General features: G+C 52.0%; 1 pseudogene; it reads right to left on the bottom strand.

The window, feature by feature from the left end:
• Positions 1 to 1076: 1076 nt before the first annotated feature.
• Positions 1077 to 2216, bottom strand: LOC143172042 (protein pelota homolog pseudogene; annotated as a pseudogene).
• Between the last annotated feature and the right edge of the window lie 16571 nt (positions 2217 to 18787).

The following is an 18787-nucleotide window of genomic DNA, read 5'->3' as shown; positions in this document are numbered from 1 at the left end:
CAAGTAACCGTTACGCGTGATGGAGCCCTGCTTTCCTGGAGATGGCTGAACACCTGCCTGCCGATGGGAAGTAGTGAATGAATTCCTTGTTTTGCTTTGCTTGCGTGCGCGGCTTTTGCTTTACCTATTAAACTGTCTTTATCTCAACCCACGAGTTTTCTCATTTTTACCCTTCCGATTCTCTCCCCCATCCCACCAGGGGGGAGTGAGCGAGCGGCTGCGTGGTGCTTAGTTGCCGGCTGAGGTTAAACCATGACAGATCTCCATCTAAGACTATCCAAACTTCGTTTCATATATGTCAGGTAATATTTGACAGTAACTTCTGAATTCTCCAAAGACTGCATTTTAGATTGCAACTACAGCAAGCACGTTTCATCCTGATGCCTCTTATCTGCGACAAGACTACCTGTGCAGCCTTTCCACAAGCCAATGGAAACACAATCCTACAAAGGCAAAGAGAATAAACATGACCTTTCCTAATAGCTATCATAGCCAAGCCATTGCCAAACACTGGAACTAATGGTGGAGAAACAAGACAACACAAAAGAAGAAAGTAGCCATGCCAACATGCAGAGAGGTCGGAAGGTCAAGATACAACAGGCAAGCAGACAACAGACTGAGAACAGAGTGGAGCAAGATAGAACATAGATGCATGAGTTGAACAGCAAGGGATGGATGAATACAGTGGCAAAGAACAAGAGTTGCTTGTCCTTTTAGGGATGAAAGGCTGCAGTTGTACAGCAATATATTATCTTTTCATACAAATTCCAAAACATTAAGCTGCCAGTGTGCTGGCATATGCAGAATCAGCAGCTTTTGGGAACAATATCAGTTTCTTGTACTACTGGAAGTCCAGGGTGTAACTAGTAAAAACAGTCAACTCCAATCCACAGTATATCCATAATCATTATTATAGCTATTAGAGTACTTAGCAGAGCTAGATACTTTAACTTTCTGACAGTATTTCCTATATTACATGCCATGGCACATCTGCCAAGTCTTTAGGAAGGGACAGCTTTTACTGTAATTTCAGTATGAATTACATAAAAAGAAAGGGTGGAATGAAGTCATCATTATCAATCCCTTCCAGAGCTAGATTCATCTTCCTGGTCAGAGCTCAGCAACAGAAGAGTGCAGGACAGCTGCCATCCATCAGCTGGCCAAGCTGCTCCCCAGACACATGAAGACTAGAGAAAATGCACACTGCACCCATATCCTGTACACTGTCTACCTGCTTAACATATCAGGTGCATGTAGCCACATCCTGGTGCTAGAAGAGCTCATCACTGATCAGCAAGTTATCAATGGCCATGGCTTCATTGTCCTCCACATGTTTGAGACCACAAAAAGTCTGGTTGGGCTCATGCTGCAGCATTTTATAGAAGTCATCTGAAGCTTTGACCTTACCAGCTGCCTTAGTGTCAAAGGGACAGATAGTTACGGCCTGGTCAAAGGGCTTCCTTCAATGCATATTTATGTTCTGAGGAAGAATGGACCTGTAGGAACTTGGACCCGTTCTCCAGCAGGAACTTGTCAGTCTTGACTGCCTGGAACATGTAATCACATAACTGTTCCCGAACAAAGCCCAGGCTGGCTACCAGCTGGCATTTCACCACCTCAAAGCTGACGTACTGCTGAATCACCTGCACTATCTGCTCATAAAACCTCTCCAGGGCCCAGTCATGCTGCGTGCAGTTCCCTTTCTACTTCCTGGGGATGTTCACCTCCACTTTGGCTCATGTAAAAGTCACGCTGGGAGTAACCAGGCAGATGCAAGCCAGACTCTCCTGCATGACCATGACTGCCACATCAGCACTCCAGACTAGATAGCACGCTTGCTTGATGTGATCCAGCACCATGTTGTCCCACTGCTTCTTGGCCAGCATGAACTGCCAGTTGGGCTCCAGCTCAATGGTGTGGTAGGCCCCCATCTTGACATACTCATTGCCCTGGATGTTCATGCCTTTGACCTGCAGCTGGCAGGCCTGAGTCAAAGTTGATGGTCTCCACACAGATGGTGAGGGTGGTGCAGACACAGTTGATGCCCACGTTGCCTTTGGCCAAGTCAGTCTGCACCTTGCTGGTGGTGGAGGCCTGTAAGCTGTCACGCACCTACAGCAGGTTGTAGGTGTGCTACATTTCCTTGGGCTCCTTGGGGGAATCTGCATCACTTGTCCCACATCATCCTTCCTGATGTCCTTCCACACCAGCTTCATCCCAGCAACTCCCAGCACACAGCTGTTTCCTGCCAGCTGCAGTGAGAGGGCTGGAGGCCTCTCACTCCCAGGACCTGAGGGGTGTCTTGGCAGGACATGGAGACCTACGTGCTCCTGACTGGGCAGACAGCAGAGACCCTGCCCGAGGCCAGACCCAGAGCAGCAAAGCCTGTGTTCAGTCTTGGCTGCAGTGAGTTTGCAGTGCCACCAGGGTACACAAGTTGCTCAAAACATGATAACCCAACTCCTCATTCCACTCTGCATACTTGTACCACCAGTCCAACATACTGTCTCCCCAAGGTACACGCACTCAGTCCATCCTAAACAGGACTCGATGTGAAGGAAGTGATAGAGTGCACTCTTGTCAAGTTTACAGATGACACCAAGTTGGGAGGACCAGTCAATACACTCAAGGGCAGGGCTGCCATTCAGAGGGACCTAGACAGGCTGGAGGAATGGGCCAACAGGAACCTCATGAAATTCAACAAGGACAAATGCCAAGTCCTGCACGTAGAGAGGAATAAACCCTGGCGACAAAACAGGCTGAGGACTGACTGGCTGGGAAGCAGCTCTGCTGAAAAGGCCCTGGGGGTCTTGACAGACAGCAAGCCAAACATGAGCCAGCAGCATGCCCTGGCAGCAAAAAAGGCCAACAGCATCCTGGGCTGGATTAACAGGAGTGCAAAGAGCAGACTGAGGGAAGTGATTATCCTCCTTTACTTGGTGCTCGTTAGACCACATCTAGAATACTGCTGCAAGTTTTGGGCACCCCGATACAGGAAAGACATTGATAAACTCGAGTGAGTTCAGCAGAGGGCCACCAAGATGGTCAGGTGGCTGGAGTACCTGCACTATGAGGAGAGGCTGAGGGAACTGCGCTTGTTCAGCCTGGAAGAAAGCTGATGGCAGCCCCCCAGCACCTATGAGGACAGCAAGAAGACAGAGCCAGGATCTTCACAGCAACGCATGGTGGGGGGATGAGAGACAACTGGTATGAATTGAAACAAGAGAGGGTCAGAATGGATATAAAGAAACAGTTTTTCACCATGAGGACAATCAAGAAATGGAGCCAGGGTCCAGAGAGGTTTCGCAGTCTCCATCCTTGAAGGTTTTCAAGCCCTGACTGGAGAAAGCCCTGACCAACCTGGTCTGATCTCATAGCTGACCCTGCTTTAAACAGGAGATTGCGCTAGAGGCCTGTAGAAGCCCCTTCTATCTGAATAGTTGTCCCAAATTTTTTTTCTTCCAGCCCGAGAATGGATTCTGTGTAAAGTGGAACTGCCAAAGAAAAGACACCTAAGCACAGTATCAAGTTTGGAAGGCAGCTGTTGCATTCTCTTGTTTAGTCTTTTCCTGGTACCAGCAGTAGGAAGAATGTGGGAATGCAGAGAAGCTACCTGAGTGTGCTTGTGTCCCCAAGGCTTTCAAGTTCTGCTGTGTAGACTGCCACCAGCTCCTTGGGAGCAGGTGCTGCAGAGCTTGCTGCCTGCATGGGTAAGAGAAAGGAAACAGCTGGGATTCCAGGTGGCTGGCAGCACACTGCCATGTGCTGCTGTCATTCTCCCTACTCCTGTCCAGCCATTGCCTACTCCATAGCATGGCGGAACATCTCTCCTGCAGTCTCCACTGAGGAATATGTCCCAAGACTCCATCCCTGGCCTGGAGCATGGGGACAATTCACATCCCAGATCAAATTGATGCAGCCCAGCTCCTGTCAGCCCCCCCCGCCAGCTTCCAGGTGCTCTCCACCCCCTTCCACACTGTTCTGACAGTCTAGGGTGTGCGTGCTCCAGAGGCAGCAGCAGTCCAGGCCCGTGTGACCTTCCCCACCAGTGGGAGTCCCTATGAGACAGGCATGAGGAAAGAGAGAGAGAAAAAGGGGCCGTGTGGGGCAGCCCTGCCAGTGGAGAGAGACGTGAGCAACCGCACACCCTCTCCCTGGTGACTCACCTGTTGTGTCTTCCATGCCACCTGGAAATGCAATTTGGAGATAAAAGTTGCCACTTCCGCCGACCAAACTGGACTCTACATCCACCACCTCACATACTCGATGATGTGGGAAGTACAGCACAGAAACCCAACTCACGTCAACTACACGTGACCAAGAGAAAGAGCAGCTGGGGGAAGTGAGACACTGGAACAGGTTGCCCAGAGTAGTTGTGGATGCCCCATCATTGGAAGTGTTGTGTGTGCCTAGGGCTTTTCGGTTCGCATATGAGGCATCGGCGCAAGAAGAAGTTGTAGGACATCTGCAAGGATGAGTAAGGGCAGGGGGATGTCAGGAAGGGCTGGTGGGAAGGAGGAAAGACCCTGGGCAGTGAGATCCAATTCCTCCACCAGGCAAGGAGGGTTCTGCTCCCTGTACAGAGGAGGGGCAATGTGGGTAGAGTAGAGAGAGAGATTTCAGGGGCATTTGGAGCATTCCTAGCCAGCAACTTCAAGTTGATCCATTTTTCCTCCCTGCTCCCTCCTGCCTGTGGGAAGAGCTGGGTGGGGCTGGACCTGTCAGGATGGGATGCCTGGGGTCTGTGCGGATACATGGGTTTGACCTCTGTTCTGTTCTGTTCCTTTCTCTCTCAGCCTTTCAAGGCTTGGAGGAGGACATCAGCCTCTTGATCTGTTCCCTGGTGGCTCAAACCATCCTGATCCTGAAAGCCTCAGGGAAAAAGTCTCCATATGGATTCAGCCTACAAGTCTTGTGCTACTGGCTCAGGAGAGTGTGGGAGAGGTGCCCCCCTCCTCCAGAGATGGCTATGTTTGCTGCTGGAGCTCTGCTCAGTCCTGATCCAAGGGTGCTCTGCATACTGGGGCCACCTGAGTGTGCTGGGAAGTCTGGGTGGTTCCTGGCATCAATACTGTAGAAGAGAAGCTGGTGATGAATTTTAGGAGAATGACTTTCAGTGTTTTTTGACATGCCTCAGAACCCCCCATTTGCCTTTTGTTGTACACCACAGCTCTCGCTTGACCTCTGGTTCCCCCCGGAGCCCTCTCTTTGCTGTTCGGTCTGCTGCAGAGCCCTCCCTCTGCCCTCTGGTTATCTCCACCTGCTTTTTGGTATGCCCAAGAGCCCTCCATGTGCTTTTTGGTTTGCCCCCAGGCCCTATGTGCGCATCTGTAACCAGCAGGTCTTCAGGACCTGTATCTACCCTTGCTACTAATTTATTTTAAATTTGCCAGTAGATTAAAAAGCCTTTGGGGGAAGGAGAACTAGATGGTTACACATACACACACATAATGAGAGAAGCCTAATTTGAAAGAAATCAAATTGCAAAATAAGAGCAACTATGTTTTTAAAAAGCCACAGGGAAGAGCCAGGATAGACAGCTGCTATTACCTCCACACTAGGCTCCAAACTCTTTAAGGGGTGCAAGCTCCTACAAATCGGGCTTCTCACAGAAGCTAGAATTTGTCCCAGTGAATTTTGCCAGGTTCATTTTTCACCCTTTGCAAAATTGCCATGTGCCCCACAGACTGATAAAGTCAGTACAATGAATCTCCATTAGTACAGATTTTATTCATCCAAGAATCTATCTAAGCTGCCTTTGGATCCCAAGTCCTGGTACTTGCAGGGTGTGCTAAGAAAGCCTCAGGCAGGACCTGTGTGTTTTCCTCCTGTGTGTTTAACCCCTGTGGGTCAGCATGTTCCTGTTTCCCTTCCAAGGCTGAGACCAACCTCTGCTTCCTGTGGGGTAGGAAAAGGCCTAGGGAAGAGACAGAGGACATTTTGGGTCCTGCCAAGGCTTTCTTTTCTGTGTTAGTTTTTATTCCTTGTTCTAAGCATCCTTGGCCCAAGGCCTTTGCAGTCTCCTGCTCCCAGTGATCTGGCACCATCCTGCTTGTGACCTCCATCACTCACCTGTCTCTATCATCTCCTGGCCCCAAAGTCAACATGCAAGCAAAAGCCTGCAGAGCAGGCATAGAGCTTTGCTGCACAGATAAATCACCTGCAGGGATACCAGGGTTATATCCAGCTGAGCACAGGGGGGCCAAAGATGATCCAGATGGTAGGGCAGGCAGGAGCACTGATGCTCTGTACTGGTGCCCATTTGCTCCAGGTCCTCGGGAAGAACATCCCACCTGACTTTAACCCAGCTTGGGCGACTGCAAAGTCTGAGGCCACTGGGGAACAGAGGCCACACAGAGAGCAAGGGCCAGGGAAGGTTGAGCCTCCTTTTACTATGAATGCTCAAGAAAGGCATTTATAAGAGCAGGGCCCAGAGCACAGCTCCCACAGTAAAGCGGTTGGCTTGCAGGAGGGGGCCAGGGACTGTGTTGGGAACAGCCTCCCCACTCAGCAATGGGGGTGATGTGTCACAGGACATAGTCCCCAGTGGAGCAGCTCTCTCTGTAACACCAGAGGCCTTGACTCCTCTCAAGCTACAGAAGGAGGTTGCATCTCTGCAAGTCTGGAGCTTCAGGGAATGCTTGGGGCCTCTCGCTGGGGCCCCAGCAGGAGACAGGCTCCTGGCCTGTAGGAGGTGGGTGCTGGTAGAGGACCTGTGTCATCAAAGAAAGGAGCTGCACAGCATCAGGGATGACGAGAAAGAGATCAACTGGATCTTCTCTGATACCTTGTGACATGGGGACAGCTCTCATCACTTTTCTGGGAAATCAGCACACCTGGCACCATGGCTGGGGGAGCTCCAGCCCTGCTGCTGCCAGCCCTGGGACTGGGTGAAGGGCTCTGAGCCTGAGGAAGGGATGCAGGATGGGGGAAATGAAGCTGTGTGTTTTCTTGTCTTTGTAGCATGTCCTGCCCTGTGGGAGCATTAGGAGAAAGTCAGCAAGATGGCCTGAACCTGCCCCCAGCCCCAAATTCGCCTTGGAGAGCCGAGTATGTAGAGGCTGGGGAAGAGCAGCCTCCTCTCTAGTGCCACTACCTGGGTAAGAAGCTTTTCTGGCCCTCTCTGGCTGGCAGTTCCATCAGGCACAGGCTGCCTGTGAACAGCAGCAGATATAGAGCAGCCCCAGAGCTCTCTGTATAGTTTTGATTGTACCCAAATCTCTTGGTTTGCCTTTCGGTGTGTCCCAGAAGCCTCCAGGTGCCTTTCAGCGCTCCCAGGGACCCTAGTGTGCCATTTGGCATGCCCTGGGGCCATCAGTGTGCCTTTTCATGAGTCCAGATCTCTAGGTGTGCCTTTTGGTACATCCCAGATCCATCCATGTGTGTTTTGGAGCATCTCAGGGGCCTTTGTATGCTTTTCATTGTGCCCCATGGCACTTGGTTTATGGTTCAGTTCACCCCAGGTGCCTGGGTGTGTCTTTTGGTAAGGCCCAGGTAACTCAGTGTGCCTTTAGGTGTGACCAAGGGATCTCAGTTTCCTCTCACCAAACTTAGGGCCTGTAAGGGCAGCCCAGGGGCCTCTGCATGCCTCTTGAAGTACCCGGGGGTCTAAGGTGTGCCTTTCGACATGGCCCACATGCCTCAGTGCGTCTTTTGGTGTTTGTTCCATGGCCCTTGGTGTACTTTCAATTGTGCCTTTTGGTGCAGCCTAGGAGCCACAGTGTGCATTTCTGTGCTGGCCAGCTGCTTTGGCAGGTATTTCAGTGCTGCTCAGTTGCCTCAGCATCTCTTTTGGCGTGCCCTTTTGTGTGCAACAGGGCCCTTGGTGTACCTTGGATGGAGCTTGGATGCCTTGGTGTGTTTTTCAGGGCGTCTTTCAGTGTGGCCCAGTCGCCTTGACTAGACCTTCAAAACAGCACAGCTGCCTTGGGGGGGGCCTTTCAGCGCAGCTCAGGTATCTTGGTGGGACTTTTGGCACAGCCCAGGTGCCTCAGTGGGCCTTTGGGTGTGTCCCAGGTAACTCAGTGTGTCTGTCAGGGCCACACACAGCCCTGAAGGTGCCTTTCGGTGTGGCCCAGGGCCCTGGACGTACCTTTCAGTGTCACTCAGGGACTTTGGTGTGCCTTTCCACATGGTCCAGTTGCCTCTTTGTGCCATTCAGCATGGTCCAGTTGTTTCAGTGGGCCTTTCAGCAAAAGCCAGATAATTCTGTGTGCATTTTGATGCCCCCCAGGGCCTTGGGTTTGCCTTTTGAGGTGGCCCAGGTGCCTCAGCATGGCTTTTATTGCAGCCCAGGTTCCTCAATGGGCTGTTCTGTATGCCCCAGCTGCCATGGCTGGACCTTCAGAACGACCCAGTTGCCTTGGTGTGCCTTTAAGTATGGTGCAGCTGCCTGGACTGTCCTTTTGGAAAGGCCCAGCTGCCTGAGTAGGCCTTTCAACGCGGCCCAGGTTCCTCAGATTGTGTCACTGCCCCCCACAGTCCTGAAGTTGCCTTTTGGTGTGGCCCAGGGCCTCAGGCATACCTTTCAGTGTCATCCAGTGTTTTGCAGTGTGCCTTTCGTTTCAGCCCACTTGCCCTGACTAGACTTTCAAAATGACCCAGATGCCTCAGTGGGCCTTTCAGCAAAACCCAGGTATCTTTGTGGGCCTTTCAGTATGGCCCAGGTGCCTTGGTGGGCCTTTGGGTATGCCCCAGTGTATTGGGTCTGGCTGGGATGGAGTTAACTTTCCCCACTGGGGAAACTTACCCCACTGGGCACTGGGGTATGGAAGCACTGGGATATAAACTTATCAGAAGCCACTTGGCTGGTTAACACCACAGGATCTGCTAACCGTCCTGGTCCTGCCCAAACAAAGCCCCTACATACTGTGGGAGGAGATAAGGTCCCCGTAGTGCTCATAGGGAAGTGGCTGGAGAAGGTGGTGTGGGTTGCTCCTCCCTTGGGAAAAGGCAAACCCATTCATGGGATTGTCTTCGCTCAAGGAACTGGGTGTACTTGGCAGGTAATGCAGAAGGATGGGGAGATCTGGTGTGTACCTCAAGGAGATTTAACCTTGTGGAAAATAATCCGTGATTTAAGTTGCATGTTGTAGGAAGTAATGTAGCAGGAACTACCTGAACCAACGAAGAGTGAGCTTCCCAATGAACTAGGTGAGTGAAGTGATGACCCAAACCAAGCTGGTGTTGGTGCCCAACAATCGAACACGCTGCTTCTGTCCTGAGCGACCACCTTGACAGATGGGGCCCAAGTCATAAACTGTTCTTATGAACATTTTGGGGAGTGGCAGAAGCCCATGGAATGGGTAAATAACATCTAACTATCTGTTAAGGGAGAAGGGATAGTAGTTAATGAGAATGTATAAATCAGTATGTTTGGTATAAAGATGGTTTAAGTATGTACCACAAGTACCCAAAGGCCAGTAGGCCGGGGGTAGGCAAGAGGTTGGGAGGGGACATAGCCAGGACAGCTGATCCAAACTGACTAAAGGGATATTCCGTACCACATGATATCGTGCTCATCAATAAAAGCTAAGAGAAAGGAGGAGGAGGAGGGGGCATTTGTTATTAAGGCATTTGTCTTCTGAAGCAACCGCTACGTGTACTGAGGTCCTATTTCCCAGGAAGTGACTGGATATCACCTGCTGATGGGAAATAGAGAATAAATCTTTTTGTTTTGCTTTGCTTCCATGCACAGCCTTTGCTTTTCTTTATTAAACTGCCTTTATTTCGACCCATGAGTTTTTCATCTTATTTTCTCCCCCTGTCCTGCTGAGGAGGGGGAGTGAGAGAGCAGCTTGGTGGGTACTTGGCAGTCAGCCAAGGTCAACCCACCACACCCAGAAACCTCGGCATGTCTGTCAGAGTCCCCCCCAGCCCTGTAAGTGCCTGTCGTAGCCCAGGGTCCATGGTGTTTCTTTCAGTGTCACCCAGGGCCCTTGGCATGCCTCTCTGTGTGGCCCAGAAACTTCCGTGTGCCTTTTGGCATGAGCCTGATAATTCCATATGCATTTTGACACAACCCAGGGCCCTGCATTGGCCTTTCAGGGTGGCCCAGTGCTCTTGGAGGGCCTTTCTGCATGGCCCAGGTGCCACAGCAAGCCTTTTGGAGTGACCCAGGTGCCTCAGCAGACCATTTGTTGCAGCCTAGGTGCCTAGATGTGCCTTTTGTTGCAGCCCAGCTGCCTCAACAGGCCTTTATGTGCAGCCCAGCTGCCACAGCTGGACCTTCACAACAGCCTAGTTGCCTCAACAGGCCTTTTGATGTGACCCAGGTTCATCAGTGGGCCTTTTGGTGTGACCTGATGCTTTGATGTACATTTTAATGTCGTCCAGGGCCCTGCATTTCTCTTTTGGTGCCAGTGTTCTCCGTGTGCTTTTCCGCATGGCCCAGCTGCCTCATCTGTCCTTTTGGCCTGCCCAGGTGCCTCAGTGGGCCTTTAAGCACAGCTGAGTTCACTCAGCAGGACTTTTGGCATGGCCCAGCTGCCTCAGTGCACCTTTTGGCATGAGCCAAATACTTCTGTGTGCATTTTGACATCCCCCCCCCCAGGCCCTGGATTTGACTTATGAGGTGGCAAAATTTTGTTTGCAGGCTTTTCAGCATGGCCCAGCTGCCTTGATGGGCCTCTCAGCTTGCCCCAAGTGCCTCAGTGGGCCTTTGGGTGCACTTCCGGTGCCTCGGCATATCTTTCAGCATCCCCCAGGGCCTTGGACCTGTCTTTCGGTGTGGCCCAGAGTCCTGGGTGTACCTTTCAGTGTCACCCAGGACCCTTGATGTGCTTTTCTATGTGTCCCTGACACCTCAGTGTGCCTTTAAGCATGGCCCAGCTGCCTCGACAGGCCTTTTGGAACAACCAAGGTGCTTCAGCTGGCCTTTAAGTGGAGTTCAGCTGCCTTGGCAAGCCTTTCAGTGCAAGCTAGATACTTCCGTGTGCATCTTGATACCCCCCAGGGCCCTGGGATTGCCTATTGGGGCAGTCGAGTGCTCTTGGCCATTTAGCGTGGCCCAGCTACCTCAGCGGGCTTTTCAGTGTGGCCCAGGTGCCTTGATAGGTTTTTGGAGTGGCCTAGATACCTTTGTGGTCCCTTCAGCATGGCCCAGGTGCCTCTGTGGGTCTTTCTGCACATCCCAGCTGCCCTCAATGGGCCTTTGGGTGCGCTGCTCGTATCCTGGCTTGTCTGTTGGTGCCCCCCCAGGGCCCTGGACATGTCTGTCACTGTGGCTCAGGGCCCTAAGCGTGCCTTTCTACATGTCCCAGAAGCCTCAGTGTGCCTTTCAGCACAGCCCAGTGGCTTCAGTGGGCCTTTCAGCATAAGCCAGATACTTCTGTGTCCATTTTGATATCCCCCAGGGCCCTGGGTTTGCCTTTTGGGGTGGCCCATCTTTCTTTGCAAGCCAATGCTCTTGGTGGGCCTTTTGGTGCAGCCCAGCTTCCTTGGTGGGCCTTTCTGTGTGTCCCAGCTGACTTGGCTTAACTTTCAGAACAGCCCAGCCACCTTGGTGTGCCTTTTGGCATGCCCCAGGCCCAGGACCTGCATTTAAATATTGCCCAGGGCCCTGGGCGTGCCTTTCTACATGGCCTCGAGGATTTGGTGTGCCCAGGTGTATTGGTGGGACTTTTAGTGTGACCCAGATGCTTTGCTGTGCATTTTGACTACCTCCAGGTCCCTGTGTTTGCCTTTTGGTGTTTCCCATTGTTCTTGGTGTGCACAACCCAGCTGCCTCTGCAGGCCTTTTGGCACTGCTAAGGTGCCTCAGTGTGCCTTTCGTTGTAGCCCTGGTACCTCGGTGTGCATTTCAACACACCACAGGGCCCTCGGTGCTCCTTGGGTGCAGCCCAGATGCCTCTGTTTTTCAGTGTGTCCAGTGCTCTTGGTGTGCCTTTCTACCCAGTCCAGCTGTCTCAGCAGGCCTTTTGGTGTGGCCTGGCTGCCTTGGCAGGCCTTTCAGCACAGCCCAGGTGCCTCAGTGGGTCTTTTGATGCGGCCCAGCTTCCTCAGTGGGCCCTTGGGTGCACCCCAGGTACCTCAGTGTGTCTGTCAATGCAGTCCAGTTGCCTCGGCAGGCCTTTTGCCATGGCCCAGCTATCTTGGCAGGCCTTTCAACGTGGCCCAGGTGCCTCAGCATGTCTTTCTGCGTGACCCAGCTGACTCAGTGGGCCTTTGGGTGAGCACCATGTACATTGGTAAGTCTATTGGTTTCTCCCACGGCCCTGAAGGTACCTTTCAGTGTTACCCAGGGCCCTTTGCACGCCTTTCTATGTGGCCCAGAAGCTTCGGTGTGCCTTTCGGCATGGCCCAGCTGCATCAGTGGGCCTTTCTATGCTACCCAGCTGCCTCAGTGGGCCTTTCAGAACGACCAAGCTGCCTTGGTGGTCCGTTCTGCGTGTCCCAGCTACCTTGGCTGGACCTTCACAATGGCCCAGCTGCCTTGGTCAACCTTATGGAGAAGCCTAGGTATCTCAGTGGGCCTTTCAGCATAAGCCAGATACTTCCGTGTCCATTTTGATGTCCTCCAGGGCCCTGGGTTTGCCTTATGGGGTGGCCCAGCTTTCTTTGTGGGCCTTTTGGCAGGGGCCAGTGCTCTTGGCAGGCCTCTTAGTGAGGTCCAGGTGCCTTGATGTGCCTTGGGTGTGGCCCAGATGCCTCAGTTTCTATTTTCATTGTGCCTTTCAGCACAGCCTAGCTGTTTTGGCAGGCCTTTCTACATGGCCCACCTGAACAGCCTTCAGAACAGCCCAGCTGCATCACTGGGACAAGGTTATCTTGGTGGGCCTTTCAGCACAGCTCAGGTGCCTTGGTGGACGTTTGGGTGCATCCCAGGTACCTCTGCCTGTCTGTCATCTCCCCCCATGGCCCTGAAGATGCCTTTCAATGTGCCCCAGGGCCCTAAGTGTACCTCTCAGTGTTGCTCAAGGCCTTTGGCATGCTTTTCTACGTGGCCCAGGTGCCTCGGTGTGCCATCCAGGTGGCTCAGTGTGCCTTTTGGCCCTTCTCCATTTCTGTGGTGTGACTTTCAGTGTGGCTCAGAGGTCTTGGTGTGCATTTCTGTGCTGCCCAGATACCTTAGTGTTCCTTTATGCACAGCACAGCTGCTTTCATGTAAGTTTCGGCATGGCCCAACTGCCTTGGCAGGCCTTTCTGTGCAGCTCAGATTGCTCGGTGTGCCTTTTGGCCCTTCCCTGTTTCCTTGGTGGGGATTTCGGTGGGGCTAAGCTTCCTCGGCATGCCTTTCAGTGGAGTCCACATGCCTCAGAAGGCCTTTCTTTAAGGCCTAGCTGCCTTGGTGCACCATTCATTGCAGCCCAGCTGACTTGGCAGTCCTTTTGGCACCAACCAGGTGCCTCAGCAGGCTTTTCTGGGAGGTCCGGTTGCCTCAGCGAGCCTTTCAACATGGCCCAGCTGCCTCGGTGTGCTTTTCCTGGCTGAACGGCTGGGCCCAGAGGTGGTGATCAGTGGCACAAAGTCTAGTTGGAGGCCAGTCACTAGCAGTGTACCCCAGGAGTCAATACTGGGTCCAGTCCTGTTCAACATCTTCATTAATGACCTGGATGATGGGGCAGAGTGTACCCTCAGCAAGTTTGAAGACAGCACCAAACTGGGAGGAGTGGCTGATACACCAGAGGATCATGCTGCCATCCAGAGGGATCTGGACAGGCTGGAGAAGTGATCTGACAGGAACCTCATGCAGTTCAACAAGGGGAATTGCAAAGAGAGTCCAGCAAAGGGCCACTAAGATGATTAAGGGACTGCAGCATCTCTCCTATGAGGAAAGGCTGAGAGAGCTGGGACTGTTCAGCCTAGAAAAGAGAAGGCTCAGGGGCATCTTATCAATGTATATAAATACCTAAAGGGTAGGTGCAAAGAGGATGGAGTCAGACTCTTTTCAGTGGTGCCCAGCAACAGGACAAGAGGCAATGGGCACAAAGTGAAACACAGGAGGTTCCATCTGAACATCAGGAAAGACTTTTTTACTGTGAGAGTGACTGAGCGCTGGAACAGGTTGCCCAGAGAGGTTGTGGAGTCTCCCTCATTGGAGATATTCAAAAGCTGTCTGGACATGGTCCTGGGCAACCAACTCTAGATGGCCCTGCTTGAGGAGAGGGGTTGGACAAGATGACCTCCAGAAGTCCCTTCCAACCTCAACCATTCTTTGATTCTGTGATTCTGTGTATCCTATGTGCTTCTGCATGCCTTTTATCACTGCCCAGGGCTCTCAGCGCACATTTTGGTGCTGCGCTGTTTCCTTGGTATTATTTTCAGTGCAGCCCAAGTGCCTCAGTATGCCTCTAGGGCTGCCCCAGGTGCCTTGGTGTGCTTTTCAGTGCAGCCCAAGTGCCTTGGTGTGTCTTTTGGTGCAATCCAGGTACCTCAGTGTTCCTTTCTGTGTGGCCCAGATGGCTTAGTGTGCCTTTTAGTGAGGCCAGCTGTCTCAGGGAGCCTATCAGCACATGGTCCAGCTGCATCTATGGGCCTTTTGATTATGCTCAGGTACCTTAATTTTCATTTCTGTGTGTCCCAGCTGCCTCAGCAGGCCATTCAGAGTGGCCTGGATGCCTTTTGGAATGGCTCAGATGCCTTGGTGCGCTGTTTGTTGCAGCCCAGCTCCCTCAGCAGGCATTTTGATGCAGCCCAGGTGCCTTGGCAGGCCTTTCGGCGTGTCTCAGTTGCCTCAGTGGGCATTTGGATACGCCTCATGTGCCTTGGCGTGTCTTTCAGTACCTCTCAGGGCTATGGACCTGACTTTCAGTGTGGCCCAGGGCCCTTGGCATACCTTTCTTTGTTGCCCCGATGCCTCAGTGTCCATTTCAGTGTGGCCCGGGTGTCTCGGCAGGCCTTTTGGTATGACTCAGTATTCTGCACTGGGGAGGAGGGGAAGGGAGAGAGAGGCGGTACAGGGTTCTTTCTGGATCTCAGTAAGAAAGGCCCGACAACAAATGTCTTTGTAAAATTGCTGTTTTAATAAGATAGAATAAAAAGAGGAATATAGATTGCTAGTAAGTCTTACGTCCCTTCAGATGCTGGGAACCCCGTGTTCATGCAGCATTGGACAGAACCCAGATGGATTTTCCCATGGCACACTGCGCAGATCCTGTCCGTGGAGAGAGGTTCCTTCTTTTTGGTCATTTGAGCTCTTATAGGATTTTCTTACAAGAAAACAACTCTATTCATCATTTCTACTGTCAAACAGAAAGGATGTTCACATGGGATGCTGCACTTTTAAATAAAGGCAAGGCCACACAGGTGGCATAATCACCAGTACCAAGTGGGAACTGCCTGCACATTCTTCTGTTAAAATGAGCCGGATAAGTTTATCCTGTGGCCAAAGAATCTGTGCAGCACAACACAGGTCTAAAGGTGAAGCTGTACGTACAGCATAGCGCAGCATGGCACAGGCCTGGGCCTACTCAGGTTAACTGTTATGTGGGTCACTAACTCCTTGATGTACAGTGGTCTCCCGGTCAGAATCACTATACCCAGCTATCTCAGCGGGCCTTTTGGTGCGGTCCAGATGCCTCGGTGTGCTTTTCTGCATATCCTTTGTGCCTCTGCGTGCTTTTTATCACTGCCAAGGACTCACAGCATGCATATTTATTACCACACTGTTTCCTTGGTGTTCTTTTCTGTACCACCCAACTTCCTCAGTCTGCATCTCAGGATGCCCCAGGAGCCTCGGTGTGCCTTTTGTTGCCCTACAGGGCCTTCAGTGCATCTTGGATACAGTCCAGTACCTCGTTTTCTTTTGGTTTCTTTTTCAGTGTGCCTTTCAGTGCAGCTCAACTGCCTCAGTGAGCCTTTCTGTGCAGCCCAGCTGCCTCGGTGGGCCTTTTGATGTGACCTAGATATTTCTGTGTGCATTTTCACACCCTCCAGGGCTCTGGGTTTGCATTTTGGGATGGCACAGAGCTCTTGCCTGGGCTATTGATATGGCCCACATGCCTTGGCAGGCCATTACGTGCAGACCAGCTGCCTTAGCAGAGCTTTCAGCATTGCCCAGCTGCCTTGGCGGACCTTTCGGTGTGGCACAGGTTAGTATTTTGGCCTGCCTTTTAGTGCAATCCAGGTGCCTCAGTGTGGCTTTTGGAGTGCCCCAGGGCACCTTTTGTCGAAGCCCAGCTGCTTCAGTGGGCTTATCAGCCCTGCTCAGATGTATCTACAGGGCTTTCGGCATGGCCCAGTTGCTTTGGGAGGCCTTTCAGCACAGCCCAGCTGCCTCAGTGGGCCTTTCAAAGCACCACAGGGCCCTCGATGCACCTTTCAGCACAGCCCAGATGCCTCGGTTTGTTTTGCATTGTGGCTTTCGATGTGGGCCAAATGCCTTGGTGTGTCTTTTGGTGTAGCTGAGGTGCCTCGGTGTGCCTTTTGGTGTGGCCCAGCTGACTTGGTGGGCCTCGCTGCATCTACAAGGCTTTCGGCATGGCTCAGGTGCCTCAGCAGTCCTTTTGGTTCAGTCCAATGCCTCAGTGTGTCTCTCTGGCTTCCCCAGCTGCCTCAGTGGGCCCTTCGGTGCAGTCCAGGTACTTTAGTGTTCCTTTATGTGCAGCCCAGCTGCCTTGGTGGCATTTTTGGCATGGCCCAACAGCCTTGGCAGGCCTTTTCGTGCTGCCCGTGGTCCTTGGTGCAACCCAGGTACCTCAGTTCTCCTTTCTGCACAGCTGAGCAACCTCAGTGGGCCTTTCTGTGAGACCCAGCTGTCTCAGTGGGCCTTTTGGCATGGTCCAGGTGCCTCAGTGGGCCTTTTGGCACCGCCCAGCTGAACCTGTATGGCTTTCAGTGTGGTCAAGGTTCCTCGGCAAGACCTTTCGGTGCAGTCCAATGCCTCATTGCTCCTCTTGGGCTTCCCTAAGTGCTTTAGTGTGCCTTTTGGTTCAGCCCAGGTGGCTTGGTGTGCCTTTTGGCCCTTCCCAGTTTCCTCAGTGTGTCTTTCAGCACAGCTCAGAGACTTTGGTATGCCTTTTGGTGCCGCCCAGGTACATTGGTGTTCCTTTCTGTGCACTCCAACTGTCTCGGTGGAACTTTCTGTGAGGCCCAGCTCCCTCAGTGTGCTTTTCTGTGTATCCTATGTGCTTCTACGTTCCTTTTATAACTGCCCAAGGCTCTCAGTGTGCATTTTGGCTATTTCCTCAATGTACTTTCTGACGTGGCCCAGATGCCTCAGTGTGACTTCCAGCATGGCTCAGAGGCCTTCGTGTGCCTTTCAGTGCAGTGCAGGTGCCTCAGTGTGCCTTTTGATGCCACCCAGACACCTTACTGTTCCTTTCTGCATGGCCCAGGTGGTTCCATGTGCCTTTCTGCATGGCCCAGCTGCCTCGGTGGGCCTTTCTGTGAGGCCCAGATGCCTCAGTGTACCATTCTTTTCAGCCCCGCTGCCTCAGCAGACCTTTTAGTACAGCCCAGCTGCCTCAGTGGGTCTTTCAGTACAACCCAGCTGCCTTGTCAGGCCTTTCTTTGGGCCCAGTTCCCTCAGCAGGCCTTTCTGCATGGCTGAGCTGCCTTGGTGGGCCTTTACATGAGATGCAGCTTCCTCAGCAGGCTATTCGTTGAGGCTCATCAGTCTCAGCAGGCCTGTAAACAAGGCCCAGGTGCCTTTCTGTGAGGCTCAGCTTCCTTGGTGTGACTTTTGTTGTGGCACAGATGCCTTGGTGGGCCTTTTGGCACAGCCTGGATGCCTCAGTGGGCCTTTCTGTGAGACCCAGCTTCCTCAGTGTGACCAATCAACAAACACCTACAATGGAAGGCTCAGAGGAGATGGACAAGAATGATGAGCTCAGGGAAGAATGTAAGGAATGACCACTAATTATTGTAAAGAAAGCTGAACTTATCTCAGCACAAGGGACTAGAGGGTGACCTTTGCTTTAGATATATGGCTGTACCCACTGGGTCATGGGGTTGTGTAAATAGCCTTCCCTGAGATCATCAGTAGAGAGTAATGTCTTCCAGAGCTAGCCAGACTAACATGGGGCAGGGAGTGGAAGTATATATGTGGGTCAGCCCAATATAAAGTATAAAAGCTGAACAACCAACACAATTAACTTTGAAAAGAGCAATGGGCTTGAGCTGGCTTCAACCAATGTATTCCTTCCTGGTGACTGGGTATGGCCAGCATTGTGACGGTGAGCATAAAGAAACTGATAATGGGAATCATGTTTATATTGTGATCCAACTGTGCATTGAAACTGCTATATTGTGCTTGTATTGTGATTTCAGTACATTGCTGTATCACTCAAATCAAAATCTTGTGTAACGTCAAATATCTACAAATAAGTAAATTTGATATTAATTAAACTCTCCTTGTGTGCAATATCTAAAAGAACCTGGTCAGAGTATTGAACTCTGACACTTGGCAGACCTTTCAGCACAGCCCAGGTACCTCGGCCGGCCTTTCAGCATGGCCAAGCTTCCTTGGTGAGCCTTTCTGTGAGGTCCAGCTGCCTTGGTGTGCCTTTTGTTGTGGCACTGGTGCCTCAATGGGTCTTTCAGTGTGTTCCAGGTGCCTCGGCGGGTTTTTTTGGTGAAGTGCAATGTCCTCAGTGGGCCTTTCTGTGAGGTGTAGCTGCCTTGATGCTCCTTTCATTCAGGCCTGATTGCCTTGATGGGCCTTTCAGTGCACCTTAGGTGGCTCAGAGTGGGCATTGGCCCTTCCCAGCTGCCTTGGCATGCCTTTTGGCATGGCTCAGAGGCCTTGGCATGCCTTTCTGTGAAACCCGTGTACCTCTGTGTGTTTTGGTGCTGCCCTGGTACCTTATTGTTCCTTTCTGCACAGCTGCCATCAGTGGACAATTTG

This window comes from Aptenodytes patagonicus, chromosome W (genome assembly GCF_965638725.1).
Source record: "Aptenodytes patagonicus chromosome W, bAptPat1.pri.cur, whole genome shotgun sequence".
In the NCBI taxonomy this organism is placed as follows: Eukaryota; Metazoa; Chordata; class Aves; order Sphenisciformes; family Spheniscidae; genus Aptenodytes; species Aptenodytes patagonicus.
This window is presented reverse-complemented; position numbering and strand designations above follow the sequence as displayed.